This window comes from Lepisma saccharinum, chromosome 15 (assembly GCF_977018435.1).
Source record: "Lepisma saccharinum chromosome 15, izLepSacc3.1, whole genome shotgun sequence".
NCBI lineage: Eukaryota > Metazoa > Arthropoda > Insecta > Zygentoma > Lepismatidae > Lepisma > Lepisma saccharinum.
Window position 1 is genome coordinate 59,301,519 of NC_139243.1, and position 17,819 is coordinate 59,319,337.

Here is a 17,819-nt window from a genome sequence, read left to right on the forward strand (position 1 = left end):
GAAGTACTAACCGATTAAATGGATGGTGGGGCAAAAAGGGTTTGAATCAAGGACCTCTTACGTAACAGCATTTCACATTGACCACTTTTCCATAGAAGCTGACAGTAATACAGTAATATATACACTGACATAACATTTATGTACCACATATGTGTGTATTTACATACACATTCATGCATATACATGGCGACTTGGTAGCCGACAGCGGTAAGTTGTCGACTTTACATCCCGCCACGGAAAGCGAACTCCCTTTTTCGAGTCCCGATGTGGCAATGTATTGTGACGTCATCAATTTCATCTACTTATCACTGTTTTTCATCGTCAGGATGAGCCAAAAGTGACAGAAAGGCGACGCTATAAAATACAATACACATACAAAATACATATGTGAACATATATAAACAAATATATACATATATACATGTTATTTGATATGATTCAAATGTGAAGTTTCTCCTAACATCAAGTATTTATACCATCTCTACTAGAAGATTTTGATACTATTAAAACATAAAATTTTCACAAAATAAAATTTCATAGAGCAATAGCAAACATAAGAGGAACATTAAATCATATCACGTCATGTACGTCCTAGTTTTTTAAACATAACCAAAAATAAATTAACATTTTCTTGATATTTGACGTTATATGAAAATGGCGCTGATTTCCATAAATGTCTAACATATAGACTTCATTTGTATCATTTTTTTTATCAAATAGAAGAAGTGTGACGGAGAGATGAGTGGGAAAATGTTAACAGCAGTCGATCTCTTTTCAAATGTAACCACAAGATTACCAATATCATGAAATTGTACGTCTTCAAACTCGCAGATGGTTGAAAACCAACATGGCGCAAGTTCAAATTGATTTTACTACCTATTCTTGTTTAATTATGTATCAAACCTTTTCGAAATGCACTTAGTATGTCTCCAGTACGATAAAGTGGAATATATTCAAGGTTACACGTGATGTAGAACATAATTGCGCGAGACTCAAATAAATAAGACCGCTGCTCGTAATATTCAAATAGTCATCAATCATCATTTATATCTGCTAAAACAGAGATATACTTATTGTGAAATGTAAAAAACATAGTATAGCACCAATATAACGAAATGGAATGTCTTCAAGATCAGTCGAAGACTCGTCGTGTATTAATATTTCATTCATACTGTAGCAGTTTCTGTAAGAGAAATCCTCCGGATGGGGGGAAAGTGAGCAGATAACGCAGTCTTTACTCAACTATGTTTTGTCATTGTATGAGATATCTCCTATATATGTCTCGTGATTTGCTGAGAAAACTTTGCGGAGGTATATGATTATTTATCTCTGATGTTCACAGATCCATCATAACATTTTTTCTTGACGAAAGTTGCATATGAAATGTGTCTCGAAATTGAAGCAACCAATAAAGTTTCTTCAGGGATTGGTGTTGCAGAATTATTCTTAAGATTAACATCTCCAGTTGGAAAAACCTCAACACAAGTTGTATTCTTGCAGGAAATAAAAAAATCTTTCGCTACAGTTAGGATGAATAATCTTTGTATCACAAATAGTTTAACAAAGAGGAGTAAGAATGTAAATTGACGCGTTCTGACACCGGACATATTTCATTTTGACATCAATCTTGATTATGAAACACTTGTAACTTTCAAGAAATGAAATGTGATTATATTAGTGAACTAATGGTTACATTTCAAGAGAGACCTGCTCCTGTCTTTCCCACTCACCTTGTCACTCGCCCTGCATACACTAGAACAAAATGAAAATAACAATGGTTGCATTTGCAGAGACCCGCCCTGGTCATCAGTTCAGTTCTGGACAACAAAGGCATCTTAAATATAGTTTTTCGTGTCTGTTTTGTAATCGGTTGGGTTGTCGGTTTACCAAAACTTGGATATGTTGTCAGCTGGACAACAAGTAACAATTTTAGATTCAGAAATATGTTAGAGCTATAAAATTCAATGGAGATATTTGGATAATAAATTCGTTGCACTGTTGTATTGTTATGCATGGACAAAATCATCAATGGCAGAGACATACGGGTTCTTGTGAGGAGAGGTAACAGGAATCTCCCTGTCTTTTCGTGCCTATCTTGTAGCCAGTAAAACATTTCCCGCACGCACAGAACAGAGATCGTATAAAATAGAACACGTGCGAACAGTGTAGTTACATCCGCTCTTACTGCTGAATTCAATTAGTTCTGCGTGGTATGCTTATACGAAAGGGTTTCCTCTCTTATAGTCTCCAGCAGGAATTTAACAAGTTCTAAATGCCCACCTTCGACAGCATAATAGAATGGAGTTCGTCCAAAATTATGTTTTGTGCTAATGAGACTTAAAAGGCTGCAACGTCCACCACATTCGTCTTCAACCTTCCTAAACAGGCATTCCATGACATTCTTGTGACCATACATTGCTGCGAACTGAAAGGCATTTCTTCCTTCCACGTCAAAGGATGCGTACTCTAATTCAATGCTTAAGTCTCTTATTCTGCTAAGACTCAAATTCAACATTTCTATATTCCCTGTATTAATTGCTAGACAAATTTGTGCTTTTACTTTCATATCGGGAGGTAAAGAGTTCAGACAGGTTTGGTTTACGCTTTCTACCACGTGTAAGAGTAGATTAGCTACTTCAGTCATATCATTCCTCACTGCATTGCCGTGATATTTCCCAAGGTAATCATTTAAAAAACCTAAGTCGCTAAAAAATTCTTGTTTCTTGTTTTCAGCTTTATCTCTTGCATTTTGCGTTACTCTTATAATGAATTCTTCCATACAAAAAAAGTCAGTGATATCTCGTCCTCTCTCTTTTATCACGCCTATCAAATACTCCGCTGACGCATAGTTTTCACAAAAGATAGCTTCCTGTAAGAGTCTCTTACCTTCTGCGCAGGGCGTGGATAGATAGAGGAAGATGTTTTCACCTTCTTTTTCTACATCTTTGAAAAACAAATCCAAAATTTCCCTGTCTACATGCTTTGCCAAATAGTAAATAACCGACTTCTCTGTGCTAAATCGTTCAGGAAATAAAGAGAGGATGCTGCCTATTTCTTTTTTGATTAGACGAAGGGCAAATAGAAACAATTCGGCATTTCTTTTCTTCAAAAGGCTTTGCAGAAATTCTTCCAAAGTCATGGAACTCCACATACTCCACTGGAAGATATCTTCTCCCTCTTCTTCACTCATCGTCTGCATCAACAATGTTGACACTCTTGTGTTGCCACTTGAGATGGAATAATGCAAGAGAGTCTTACCATATCGGTCTCTGCTGTAGAGGTATTTCTTCAAATATTTCACCCTTTTTGTGACTAGTTGAATCAAGTACGAGAGACATTTCCATGCTTCGTGAAAGTGTGCATAGTGGAAAGGTGATCTTGTGTTGATTCCATGGAAGCAACTTATGAGATTCTTCAGAAAAATAATTTTGTCCCTTTTTCTTCCAACGTTCTCGAACAAATATTGTAGTACTTGCACATTGTCATGACTGATGGCAGAGTAAAACGATGAACTTTTGTAGTTCCCAAAGACGAACCTGAAAATTCTACTCAACTTTCTCAATCTATTTTTCTTCTCTATCTTGCTCCCACTATCAAGTACACTTCTCTTATATAGCTTTCTTGTGCATTTCTGCACTACAAAATCCAGAAGATCAACGTCACCATTACACGCTGCATCACACAACAGAGTGTTCCTGTATTTTTGCATGGAGAGAATATGTGTCAGAAGGACACGACGTTTCATTTCTATGACGGTAAGTAAGAGCTTTACAACTTCTGCATGGCCATTGGAGAAAGCGCAGTGAATAGCACTCTGTCCACCAGTTGTTTCTTGGAGAATATAAGCAAAGGTGTTGAACTTACACTCCCTAATCTTGTACAGCAGGAACCCTACTAAACACGTATTTCCACCTACAGCAGCTGAATGTAACAGTGTCCATCCTTCCTTGTTCGGATAGAAGCAGTGACTGCAGTCTCCACATTCCTCTTCCACTTCTTCAAGAAGATACTCAACAACTTCCTTCCTCCCTCTTTAAGCTGCACAGTGGATACTACTCTTACCATAATTGTCTCTCCGTGTAATTCCATACTCAAGACTTGCGCCACTTTGGCGTATTTTTCCAAAATATACTCTCAGAACAGTTATATCGCAGAACTTTGCAATGCCATGCACAGAATACTTAAGTTCAAAATTGTCTTTGGGCAACATCGTGACATCTGCTTCCAACTTTGACGATGAAATTTCCCCATTAATCAAACACTCTAAAAATGTTTGGAGAATATATTTATTACGTTTAATGTACTTTGTGTTAAATTGTGGTATACTCCCTTTTTGATGTTTTATTTTCTGGAGAATAAACTCTAGTATCTGGAAGCTCCCAGTCCTGAATGACAATTCAATGAGAGATGACTTTCCCGAATGTTCTTTGTCTCCAGAAAAATTAATGAGACTTTCTCCATCTCTCTCAATCTCTTCTGTGAGCACTCTAAATATTTCTAAATTGTGTTTTGAAATGGCTAAGGCCAGAGCGTTTTGTGTCCAGATACTTTCATAAGTAGCAAGGAAAGTCACTGTTTTTATATTATCAACCCATTTATTTTTGACAGAACTCACGAAATTTTCAACGCTAGATTTTGTCATAGTTTCTTTAAAAAGGCCAAAAATTTCGTTCTCCATCTCTTTCGTTATCCATGTGAGGCAGCAAACTCCATTGATTTCATGGTCCTTGCTGCAAACATGCATATTATTGTCTTCATCCAAGAAATGAAATATGTTCATTTGAGCAGAATCTTTCTGCAATATATAAGCTAACAGGTTGTTTCCGTGTTTCATAATTTTCTGAAATAGAATCTCAAAAAATTCGACTTCATTACTTGATTCATGGAAACTCTTTAATGAAAGCTGATTACTTTCTTTGAAAACAGGTATTTGTTCATCTTTCATTTTTAAAATAAGATATTCCACCATTTTCATATTTTTGTGATAAGCAGCCCAATGCAGAGGATTTCTACCAAATTGGTCTTGTTGGGACATATATTCTCGTAATGTTGCTCCCTTTTCTCTAACTATTTCAATGTAAAAATCACACAATTCAATTTGATTCCTCTGAACAGCGTAATGTAAAAGTGAAAGTAGTTGGGCATTCGAGGGAAACATATAATCAAGGATATTTTCTCTTTTCATTTCTAATTTCCTCAGTAGGAACTTAACAGAATCCATTTTACCATGTGCTGCTGCAAACTGTAACAGTGTCTCATGTGATTTAAAAGGTTGTAAAATTAAGGAAACAATATCCACATGCTCTTCACCAACTTTTTTGAATACTTTCTCCAAGTCGCATTCATTACCATACAAAACAGCTGACCACACTACGTCGTTAAGCGAAATGTCGCATTCCAAAAAACAGTCCAGAAGAACTGAGAGGGCTAATTTTGCGTCATGCTAAATCCTGGAGGCATCCAGTTCTTCCGTGAAGTATGGAAAGCTATTACTTACTATTGCTTTCTCAATTAAAATCTTGACACATGCTTTCTGTCTTAGTAACTTCTCATGAGAAATAGCAATAAGACCTTCGAGTAGATCTTCTCCCGTACTGTTCACACAATATTCCGCACATCTCTCTAGAAGCATTCTGACTATTTCAACATGGCCATCACGAGCAGCGATTTGAACACCTATACGTCCTGTTTCATCCTTAGAATGGAACATTTGTTGGAACTGAAAAACATCATTAGGACGTAAACTAAGATTATTAAGCATTTCTTCCAGAGGCTTCAATTGTCCAATCTCACAAAGATATCTAAATAGTGTGCATTTCTCATTTATACCTAGTTCAATATATCGTCGCTTAGATAGAATGACAGAACATATCTCCCATTTCCCCACCTTTGCAGCCACTTCCGCTGGTGTGTATTTGTGAAGAGATTCCTTTATGCGTGTGTTGCATCCCTTTATCATGAGCAATTCGGCTGCCTCCAGGTGTCCATAGGAAACCGCTAGGTGGCAGGGGGTTCTTCCCAGTCCATCGCGTAGATTAATTGAAGTTCCCTTCTCTAGCTCTTTCTCAATGGTTTCAACATTATTTGTGAGAGCAGCGTTATGAATTTTGTTTGTAGCTAAAGCGCTGTCCAGAAACAGCCTTACCGTAGAAAATCTATTTTCGTAAAATCCACTTTTGAATGCTTTCGCAAATATCTTACAACATTTTTTCATTTGTAGGAGATAGTATATTGCAAGGAAATACTCTGCAAACGTTCTGTGTGTAAAGGATAGCTCTCCTCCGCTTATCTTCTGCAAAACCCCAATTCTCAGAATTTGATCCTCTTGTAGTATTTGAACCGGCTTCGGCTTTCTCCTGACACAACATACACACGGGTATCCAGTGCGTGGGAACAGCTCTCTAAGTGCTACTTCTACACATATATTCATGTGATCATCAGCAATTATATTCTTTGTACTCTCGTTAATCGAAGCACCTTCCTTTAGTTCATTTGCACAGAAGGTCCCATATTTCTTTTCTTCAAAACTGCTATAAAGCATTAAGATATTGTCAATTGTAACGACCACAGAGTCAACTTGAGGGCTGTCTTCATAGCAATATGTGCAACACTTTTTATCATAAACTTCTGCAAGCAACGTTACCAACACTGGATTCCCTACCAAGCTCTTTATTCCTACACCAACGCTCTGAAAAAAAATCTTCAAGAGTTCCCGTGCGTAGACGTGGACACGTTCTGATTTCTCCTCATTCGAAGAAATACCCAGGTTCTTAATCCATGTCTCTGCCAGAAGCGTTTCCTGCTCCGTTTCATTTAATGGTTTCAGGCGGTAAGCAATGGCTGATACTGCTAACTCTAATTCCTCCTTGAAGTGGAGCCTCGTTGTTATTATTACCTGGCCAAGAGAGTTCTCCTTCAATTTCTGTAAGACGATACGCACCTTATCCCGTTCTTCTTTAGAACCAATCTCGTCGTATCCGTCTAACAAGAGAATATAGTTCCCTGTCACTTCAAGGCTGTGTTGGAACAAGTGCTTTGAGAGTGAACTCTCTCTTTCCAACAGAACCTCACTCAAGCACTTGGCGATTGTGGAAATGCTGTCACTCGGATTCAAGTTGAGGAACTTGCTGGCGACGTCTTTGAGGCGCACGTTGACAACCCATTCAACGTTATTCTTCTTTTCTTCCCCTGCTATGTGGTAGAGCAGAGTGGTCTTCCCCATTCCTGGCTCGGCTGCTAATATGGAAATTGGGTTAGGTTGAATTCTTTCGACATCAACACTTGCACTGTCATTTATATATTTGAACAGAGCATCAGCTGTACCATGAGTCTCGAGCCATTGTAATTTAATTGTTTGTCCAAAATCAGACCAAAATGTATTCACCTTTAATTTGTGAATTGTCTTATCTTGAAATGTTTTATATAGTGTTGTAAACTCTGCATCAGCCTTCTCCATAGTCACTAAATGTATATTTGCTTTTTTTCCTGAAAGTTCAGTTATTGATAAATTTAAGCGACTACTCAAAATAGGTAACAATTTATCTCTCTCGTTGGGAGTTACTAAAATAAACAATTCATCCACTAACGTATGCAATCTGTCCACTTCTACAATACTTTTGACGTAGAACTCCCTCGGGATGAATATATTCTGCTTATTCTCCACACTAGTACCACTTTCACCTAGAATGATGTCTACTTCTGACACTAGAGTCTCAATATCATATGAATCAAAGGGAGGCATGGAATCCTCCCTGCATAGGTTATTGAAGGCTGCAGGAACTCCTTGAAATGTTACTACCTTCTGCATGATTGAATCCTGACTTTTACAGGAGAGACTCTCGAAGTTATATGTGTCGTCTTCCACACAAAGTATGTTCTTGTGTAAGTCAGGCATTCTACACATGTTGAAATCCAAGAAAGAACTTGATACAAGAATTAATTTAGAAGCATTTGTCTTTTGTTTCCTGTTTACGTGAGTCTCCTTGTAATGGCTTGATGGATCAGTCTTATCTCCAGAGGACACAAAACGTTTGAGTAGAGACTGCAAAGTTTCGTTCCACATTTCTGATTTCTCTTGCATGTCGCAAACAACTATTATTAATAGTTCTTCCTTTAAAGGAAGACTGGGCAAGACAATGTTACTCACTTTTACAAATTCTGCGAAAAGCAAGAAAAGTTTTTCTTCACAAACATCTAGATGGTTAATTAATTTGCTGCAGCAAAGTGTTGGGTTGCATGTTCTAATATGAATAATACATTTATCAGTTTGCCTTATTTTGTCTATCAGATCACAAGATGAAAATGTAACATCTAACAGAAACGAATTATTATACATTTCTGAGAGTATTCGTAATATAAGTTTAGCAATTTGAATTTCTGTGAAATATTTAGAGTTGGATGTGCTTTCCATGAACGATTTACGGATTTCCCTAGAGATGTTATCCCTAAAAATATGAGTATCAATATGTCCAGCTGCCTCCTTAAGTTTGGTCAACAGGATATTACTGAAATCTTCAACTGTTGGTTGTCCCACAGCAAACCGCAAATGTTGCAAAAAGTCCTCTACGTCCTCGTCAGTAGCACCACTTGTTTTCTTCAAATGACGATTTATGAAGTCATCTGCAAGTATCTCAAACATGGAGTATCTACTTGCATCCAGCAGATCGTGTTCTTCTGTCACCTTTCTCAATCTCAGAGAATTATTTTCTGAAGTTATGTAACTAAAATCTTCATCGGTCTGTTTGTTGTCGAAGTCAAAATGTGCTGGAGTGTATATGATGTACCTGGACGCAGATGCTTCTGCAGATATTTTCCTTTTCCTAATGTTTAGAAAAGACTGGAAGTATTTTCTCAGGTAGAAGTCTCCATTCTGCATACACAAAAGATCCTTGAAAGAAATTATTGCACCCTTTTCCCTGTGCTTAGCTTGAATAAACCAGCAGATGTATTGTCCTTGGTAAAGAAATTTGAAGACAAGATCATCGAATTTCTCCGCTGATTTATCTTCCATCGATAGATTGTAGCGGATGTTTTCTTTCTGCAGAGCCAAAGTCACAAACAATTCTGCTATCTTCATTTGATATTCCCCTCCCTTTTGAGTAATGAAGAATCCGGAATTCTTCTCGAAACCTTTCTCTCTGTCTTTCAGCAACATATCCTCTGCAGTAGCTTCCTCTTCCATCTTGAATTGTACGTAGTTAAGGAATACGTGAGAGGATCTGCTTCTAACTTCCAGCCTAGATGGCTACAGGCGCATTGTAAAATCAACCACAACGTTTCTTCTATTCATGTAATTCACTTCTTCCATTTCTTCTTTTCAGCCTTGCATCTGTAATGAAAAAATGTGAATAATCACAAATATTATCATATCAGAAATTAGAAATTTTTAATATCAATCCTCTGAAAGAACTACGTGCTGCAGAAACAATTGAATATCAAATGGCTGCCAATCGGCTTTTCCATTGGGTCACACGTGGCCAGCACATCCAATCCCTTCACCGCTGCTTGTGACACTGGAAACCATAGTCGTCTTCAATAGCTTTCAAGCAATTCCGGAATTGCCCTCACTAATCTAGTCAAACTCGGAAATTGTCTAGCTTCAACCCTGCCGTTGACCTGTAGTGAACTGAATTTCGATCTTGTTTCCTAGAAAATTGCTGATGACCTACGTTCATTCATATCTGTACACTTCGCAACATCTTATTTGACCGCCCCGAAAGAATTCTAATTCCCGAAATCGTAAACTTAGCAACATTGCACTTCGGCTCCAGGTGAGAGTAGCCAACTTTGAGTAGGTCCTTCCACTAGACGATAAACGCTGCGGTGAGAGGTTTTCAATTTAACACTATCCATGAACTTAGAAACTATAAACCGCTATTATAATACACAATCAAACAGAAATAATAAACTGGAAAAAGAACCTTGAGGGATATTTACGATTCTGCTTGCTCGACTTGAAATTTGGGGGGGTTTGAAACACTGAATAGTTTTTCTCCACCTGGAGGAAATTGCCATCAAGTTTGTGCAGAAAGAAGCAAATTTTTGAGGAGTTTATGCGACATTTTATTTACAATACCTTGCATAATATCGAACAGTTCTCAAAAAGATATATTTTACACGACTTGTCGAGAAAATGTGCTCGAAACACAGGAAGGTGGGAGTCTTAATAAACGTCAAAATATTTTTTAAGGGTATAACGTCATTATGTTAACGTAGAGCAGTTGGTTAGGCGCTGCTATTCTTACTTTTAGTCAAGCGTGAAAGGTCGCGGGTTCAAATCCCACCCTCTCCTCTTTCTTTTTTTCTTTTTTTGTTTGTTGAACAGATACCGTTGATATTAGAATATTTAAAAAAAATGAATGCGATGCATACTTGAGGGACGTCCCTTCTGCGCATATTTCCCCTTAGAAGTTGGAGATTTCCAGGATTTAAAGTTAAAACTTTTCTTTTTAGTTATTGTTCGTATGTTGTGTTAACACACACATCATGATTAATTCACAAATCACATATATGTATTCAGGATGCAAAATGTAATGTTATTTAAGTTATGTATTGTTTGTTCTTTAGTAGTGATGTAGTGCAATACTGTAACGAAGGAGAGCGTTTAATGAGTTCAAATTGCTATGATTGGTAATTTTATGTCCGTTCCTTCCTAATGACTGTTGTCAATCCCCTCACCTCCATCTTACCATGCGTCTAAAACTAATAGTAAATTAGTTATTGTTTTGTTAAATTATTATTGCGACGAAGGCCGATTCTATAAGAAACTACTAATAAGTATTTATATAGTGAGTGACAAACAAAAAATTCAAATCCTCATAATGATCGTTAATTCCTCACTGCCTCTTCTTTGAACAGAAAGTACGAGTATCAGATATAACAAACTTTCCGCACTAACTTTGCAATATTCGAAACCACCATTACAGACTTAGCTCTATGTAACTTGATTCTGCGCACTCCACGTGGCATGTGACTTCCTCCTATCATCGAAATAACTTCCTCTTACATTTCCTTTCCTCTCGTAAAATACAGAGACCAATGTTAACTTCTTAGCACGGTGAGCAGGTAGCTCATGTTAAAATTTGCTACCAGTTTGAAGAAACCAATTCACACATAATGTCATATCTATAATTTCCGCATGGCAATTTTCATGAGGAAACGAATTCAGATAAAATCGAGAAACGCTGAAAGGGAAAAATGATGAACATGTCTATTGGCGTTTTGTCATATTTTGTAAATTTTGTAAAAATTCCATGTTTTGAACAAGCAATCGTTTAGTTACGAAGTATTTTGTTGTTTGTTTAAAGTAGGAACAGCAGAGCGAAAAGGAGTTATTTGAACCAGACCCCGTTTGACGAGAAACTTGAGCTTTTTTCCAAAGACTGTATGAAAAGAGAGAGGAAAGGGATATTCAACGTATGAAATATAAAATATGTGTGAAATTAAAACAATGGAAACTTTGAAAGATAATATTAACGAACTTCAAACTATGAAAAACATATTTTCGTTGTGGAAAACTCCAAGTAATGAAAAATGAACTTGATTTTTTTTCTGTATTATAAAGTGGAGATATGAGACGATACGATCCCTCAGAAAGAAAATGAAACCATGAATCGAAAATACGGTCAATGGAAAAGCATAATTTTATTCTTAACTTAAATGTTTGGCAATGGATTAAAATACTTTGTGTGAAGATCTACTTTGAGGTTCTTTTTCTGGACACTATTATCGCTTTAATCTGTAGTTTTAAAGTAAAATTAGTCACAATATTAAATGCAATTACACTCTGGTGTACGCGAAGCAGAACTGTATTTTCGGATGCTGGCATACTACGGTATCATAGAAGGCCCACTCTGAAAGGAGATGAATTGGTTGATTTAATGTTTTAAGTCAACTTTATGCATAGTAAGTCTAATCGGGACTAGACCTTCAGTTTAAAGTGGGATCCGAACCGAGTGCAGAAAATAACGTGGACCGTGTGGTGTAGGGGGATCGTTTGCTTATGGAATGGAAGGTCATGGGTTCAAACCAATCAACTATTGGATCTAATAGTAAAAGGTAGACCACATCTTCATCTTGACATTGGCGACTCATTAGTGAGGAAATAGAGAGAAACTTCAAAAGCCGACAATACTTTATTATTATTATTATTATTATAGGTACCTTACCAGTCTTTGAGGATAAAGAATTTGCTTGGTACTGCCACAAGCAGGATGACGTTTTGTGGGTTATCGAATGGTTAGACAATAAGCCAGTAGGCTACTTGATGGATTGATTGATTTGGTGTTTTAGGTCCACTTTATGCACAGTAAGGCTAATCGGGACTGGACCTACAGTTTAAAGTGGGATCCGAACACTGTGCCGTGTGTCTCCACCGGGTATCGAACCCGGGACACCTTGATTACAAGACGACGACGCTACCATTGCGCCATCAGGGAGGCCCTAATAAGCCAGTACTTGTTGCTTCATCCAGCCATGGGTTTCAGTCGAAGAGTCGAGTTCATGCAGAAGTGAAATTCGAACTTACAGTGACAACATACGAGGGGTCGACCTTTGGCATAGAATCTTAGCTTTGCATAGGATTTCATCTAAAACCAGGAAGTCAACAGGATGGGTGCCTTGGCACTGAATTGATCTACAACTGGTAAATTCGTGGCGGTCTTAAAATATATATAAGAACTCAGTCATATGATATTACTGGTTTCAAAAAATATACCAGCAGAGAAGAATGCAAGGTTGCAAGATGGAAACAATTTTTGATAGAGAAATTTCCAAGAACTGAGAGAAAAGGGAATGTAGAAAAATGAGTGGTTTTGACAGATGAAGAAAATAACAGTAAATTGTTTCACTCCCGACAATCAAGATGTCATTTTTCACCAAAACGAACGGTCTCCAAATTTTACAACCTCTCGTTAAGTGACAAGAGAGGTATATAGTTTTTTTGTCTCTTGCGTGCTGATGCAATGCGAATGTACGTCGTTTGACAGAAAATATACAAGTTCATCCTGAAGGCTTAGTTAAAAACTCTTCACCTTGTAATCAAGGGGTGTCGGGTTCGATATCCTGTGGAGGAAAATTGACGGTAGTTCGGATCTCACTTTAAACACTGGGTTCTGTCCCGACTAGCTTATTTGTGCATAATGTGGATTTAACTATTCAAATTCGAGAGAAAATACAAAATAAATAAATGCTACTACCTTACACAGACACACTCCTCATGTATTGTTCATGATGTAGGCCTAAATCTGACTGCGCAGTTGATGAACATCTGCTTATCTTCTTGTTGATCGTCAATCATCTTCATCACACTCTCGTGCTCTCCAAATTCTGAAAATAACAAGATTGACAAGGAGTATTCAAATTGCTTGCTTAACTATGGCACGTTACTTGATTCAAGTAGTTGGAAACACTAATTATATTGAAGCGAGTAGCAATATCCAGGCGGAATTAGGCAAAACAAAATTCAGATTGTGAATCATACTTTTGTGACTGTACTTATGACATGAAGGCAGACATTCTACTTACTTCATATGAAATTTTTTTTTCTTCCAAATCTGCCAATTCATTGTTACGGGAGGGAAGGATGAAATCGCCACATTCAGGAATGGAAATTTTTCCATGTTGCCAAGGACAGCAAGGGGAGGGGAATCCTTGATATCCTCGGTAAATCCCACATAATCAGGTTAGAAATTGTCTAAAATTTCTTTCCGCTTGCACTAACTCACCTTCTAACATTCAGCAACCCATTAACCTTCCATTCTCTCCCCAAAATTTCTATTTTGACTTCTATTCTCTAGTTCCTTCAGATCCATCACATCAGCGTCTTTCTACCTTCAACTTACGCTTTCTACGGGTCTTATACCAACAGGTTTCCACACAAGGATTCTCTAAAAATTTCCATCCTCTCGTTCATATGTACCAGATACCCACTCATCCATTTTTAATGCGTTTTCCACTTGATTATTTCTTTTATATAATATTAAGAGATTAAAATATATAATTCAAAACTATGTAAACTTTTCACAATTTTTTTCTTCATTTATTACAGATTTTGCAAGTAATTTATTTCCGAAAAGTCTAAATTTATATCCTTCAACAATATTTCAGAACACTACAATCCAACTAGTAAAAATATTTGATTACCTCATATTGAGCAAGAGCGATCCATCTGCACTATCATTGACTCTTTATTTCTTCCAGCACAGTCTACTCGCAAATGACTTGGTTCGACAATATTAATGGTCAATAAAACCATTACAAGTCATCACAGCTAGAAATGAAAGATAATAAAACACTGAAATAGTTGTGAAATTTAGAAATTCACAAATTGAAATATATCATGATTCTTTTTAAACTTAGCACACAACAAAGCATTCAGACCTCATTTTTATGTCAAATCCAGTGCCCTGAGTCACCATTGCGGAAATTCCATTTCTTCAGCGTCAGCAAGAAATTCGTAATATTTTCTTCATCTCTCATTCGATTACAAGCAAAGATGAAACTGAGAACTACGTCACAGATGTCAGAAAACATGACTGTGATATTCTTCCTAAAGTAACTAGATGTTTCTTCGTATTTAATAGTGATGGCTTTTCCAAAGATACATTTCTAACTTATTTGTTAACATTGCTCTGAATCAGAGAATCGAGTCCGGTTCAAAAGTTGACAAAATGCCTCCACTTGTTTCGTAAGATTCCACGTGTACATCTTAAATTATCTCGTAGATTAGATAATCTCCATAACAAACACAATATCTAATCTGGCCAATTTAAATTTAGCGGTGGCTACATTATTCGATGACGAAGCAAAATGTTGATTGAAGCAGATGTATTCGTTACTAATTCCTATCATTTGTAACCTCTGTACTTCGTTCTTTACATGCCAACATTTGAAAGACTTGTCGTGTGTGTCTCTCACTTTCAGTCGTTACCCGCTCAAGATGACTGCTTTTCCGGGCAGAGATCTGAACGGGCGGGTGTGATTTGCTGGACGAAAGCCAATCCACTAAACCGATGTGCAACCTATCGGGACCATGCGTAGGGCATGCTGGACGAACTCAGACTGATGTCATCCCTTCATGGTTATTTGCTGGGCGGGCCCCACATGCTTCAAGCTGATGTGAACAGGGGCGCGATTCACGAACTGTTAGTAGTCCGATATGTGGCCTAATATGTAGCCACGTCAGGCTTGTGGTCAAATTTGTAGTCATTTAATGAATTTGCTATTCTTGAAACTGTCTACAGCGGTCTACAGGCTACAGTCGAATGCATATCGGGCCACAGTTGTGGACAGTTATTGTAGAACCCTTTTTAACCCTCCTAGAGCGGGCTACAGCGAACTACATTCATCATATTCTGTATTTGTGTATGATATCCAACTTCAAAGAAGAAAATAGAGCTACCAAAATGGCCCACAATCTGTGTTTTCACGTCTTCGAGAAGCAGAATTAAAATACAGTGGGCATTTGCGTGTACTTAAAACACATTTTAGAGATATCGGAAATCTTTTTTCTGTTTCGGAAATATCTTCATACTAATTTGGCACTGAATAGGAGGTACCAAGAATTGATCAAAATTGTGGAACCTCATTTTCCCAACAAAAAAGTTTTTTCTCTCAACCTCCTGTAATCCAAGTTAGTAATAATAATAATTACCCATATCTTGCACTGATTTAAATGAAAATACACTTCCACGAGCAGATTAAGTTATATAGGCATAATTTGTTAGCACCTCTTTGCAGGCATTCCTGTTCGTGCACAATACATGTCAAAACATAATTTACCTTGTAATTAATACTTTGTGCAACTTTTAACTGTGCTAATTAGTTTCTCCAAGTTTCGAACCTACTCCCACAATCACTTCCAGTTTTGTAAACACTTTCTAATACTCCTATAAAATTTGCGAAAAATCATGAAACATTCGGAACTGTTACCTAGGATATCCTGCGATTTAAAAACAGCAATTTCATCTTCTACAAATCATAAATGATAACCACTCATTTTGAATATTATGCATCCCATTAGCCATGCCAAAATCGTGAATTAAATGGAAGTCAAGCCCCAACAGTATGCAGTTCGGTTTTGTATGAACGTGCTTGCAGCAGACGGATGAGAAGAAGTAGCACAAACTTAAGTGACAGAAAACATGTGCATAGGTTATCGATGGCTGTAACAGGACAAAAGTACACAGAACAGTACAAATAGTGAAAACATTTCTGAAAAGATATGAAAACTCTTGATAGGCTACTTAAAGTTGCTAAATCAAAAAACTCATCCATCCAAAATGTTCACAGTACACACACCACTTATCATAGCAGCCTACATATTTTAGCTAGTTATGTACAATCGTTGTGATATGTTTTATTATTGTTATTTATTCATGCCATTCCATTCACCTTCTCAATTGCCAGCCCGTGTGGCGAAGTGGTTAGGAGAGCGCGCTACAACGCCAGGGGTTCTGGGTTCGAGTCCCGGGTAAGGCATGGTTATTTGTGTTCGTCCAGTTGATAAGAAACAAAAGAAAAATGTAAGAATTGAAAAGTGTAAAAGTGAGAAAAAGAGTGAATGGGGGGGATACCGTCGTATAGGGAGTATTTCCTTTTAAAAAAAAAGTGGTTAGCACATCGCGCTACGACGCTAGGGGTTCCAGGTTCGAATCCTGGCCTGGGCATGGATGTTTCTGAGTGTCCATTCATCAATTTCATCATATCATCCCTCATTCCCATCTTCGCAAATTAGCCAAAAGTGGCTCAAAGCGAAGTAAAATAAAGCAAATCATATCAAATCAACCTTCTCAATTGTTATCAAATGTTGTGCAGTGCTCAAGATTTGTGTGAATATTGTTTTACATAAATTTATTAAGCAATTACTTGATTTATCAATAAAATTCAAAGCACAATAATTATACATTTATTATGACTTTTTTAATAATGATTATGCATTAATACAAATTGTTGAAACATATGTTATGTAAAAATTAGATGTGGATAAAAATTGTACTTTATCGAGAAGATAACTGAAAAAGATGCAGTTGAAAGGGAAAAGGTAACAAACAATACTACCAAAAAGGTGAGTCAAGAATATTTGTGTAATGTGCTCCACCGTGAAGATGAAGTGAGTGACAACCCACTGGAAAAAAATGAAAAATCTGAAATTAAGAATACAAGTGATGGAGCTCTAAGACTGTCAAGAAGAAAAAAAACGTGTCCCACAAATATTTCATGATGATTTTTTATTGTAGAACCAAGTGAGAAGAGTGATGACAAAAAAACAGAAGAAGGGAAAGGTACTCATGATAAAAAAGTAAATGCAAAAGAAAACACATTAAATATATTTCATCAAAACGTACAAGGCCTTACCACTGCAAAAAAGCTTAATTTAGAAATATTTTTGGAAAATGAATTATGTAACATTTGTCTGTAGAACACTGGCTGCGAAAAGATGATCTTAACTACAAAAACTTTCCAAATTTTACCCTAGCAACCAGTTTCCTCAGAGAAAATAAAATCAGGGGTGGGTCATGCATATTCGTAAAAAATAACATTAAGGCAAAAGAGAGCAAACAATTCAACTACCTGAATGAGGAAAAAGAATTTGAAAGTTCCATAGTTGAATTTCCACCACTTAGGCTAGTATTAATTTGTGTATACAGAACACCCGACAGTAATATCAACAACTTTAATAGGAAGCTAGATGTAATATTAGATGCCCATTCCAAAAAAAAATCACATCCATACTAATATGAGATTTTAATATTGATTTCCTGAGTCAAAAAGTAGGAAATGAGGTAGAAATATTCATGAAAGCTCACAATCTGACAGCA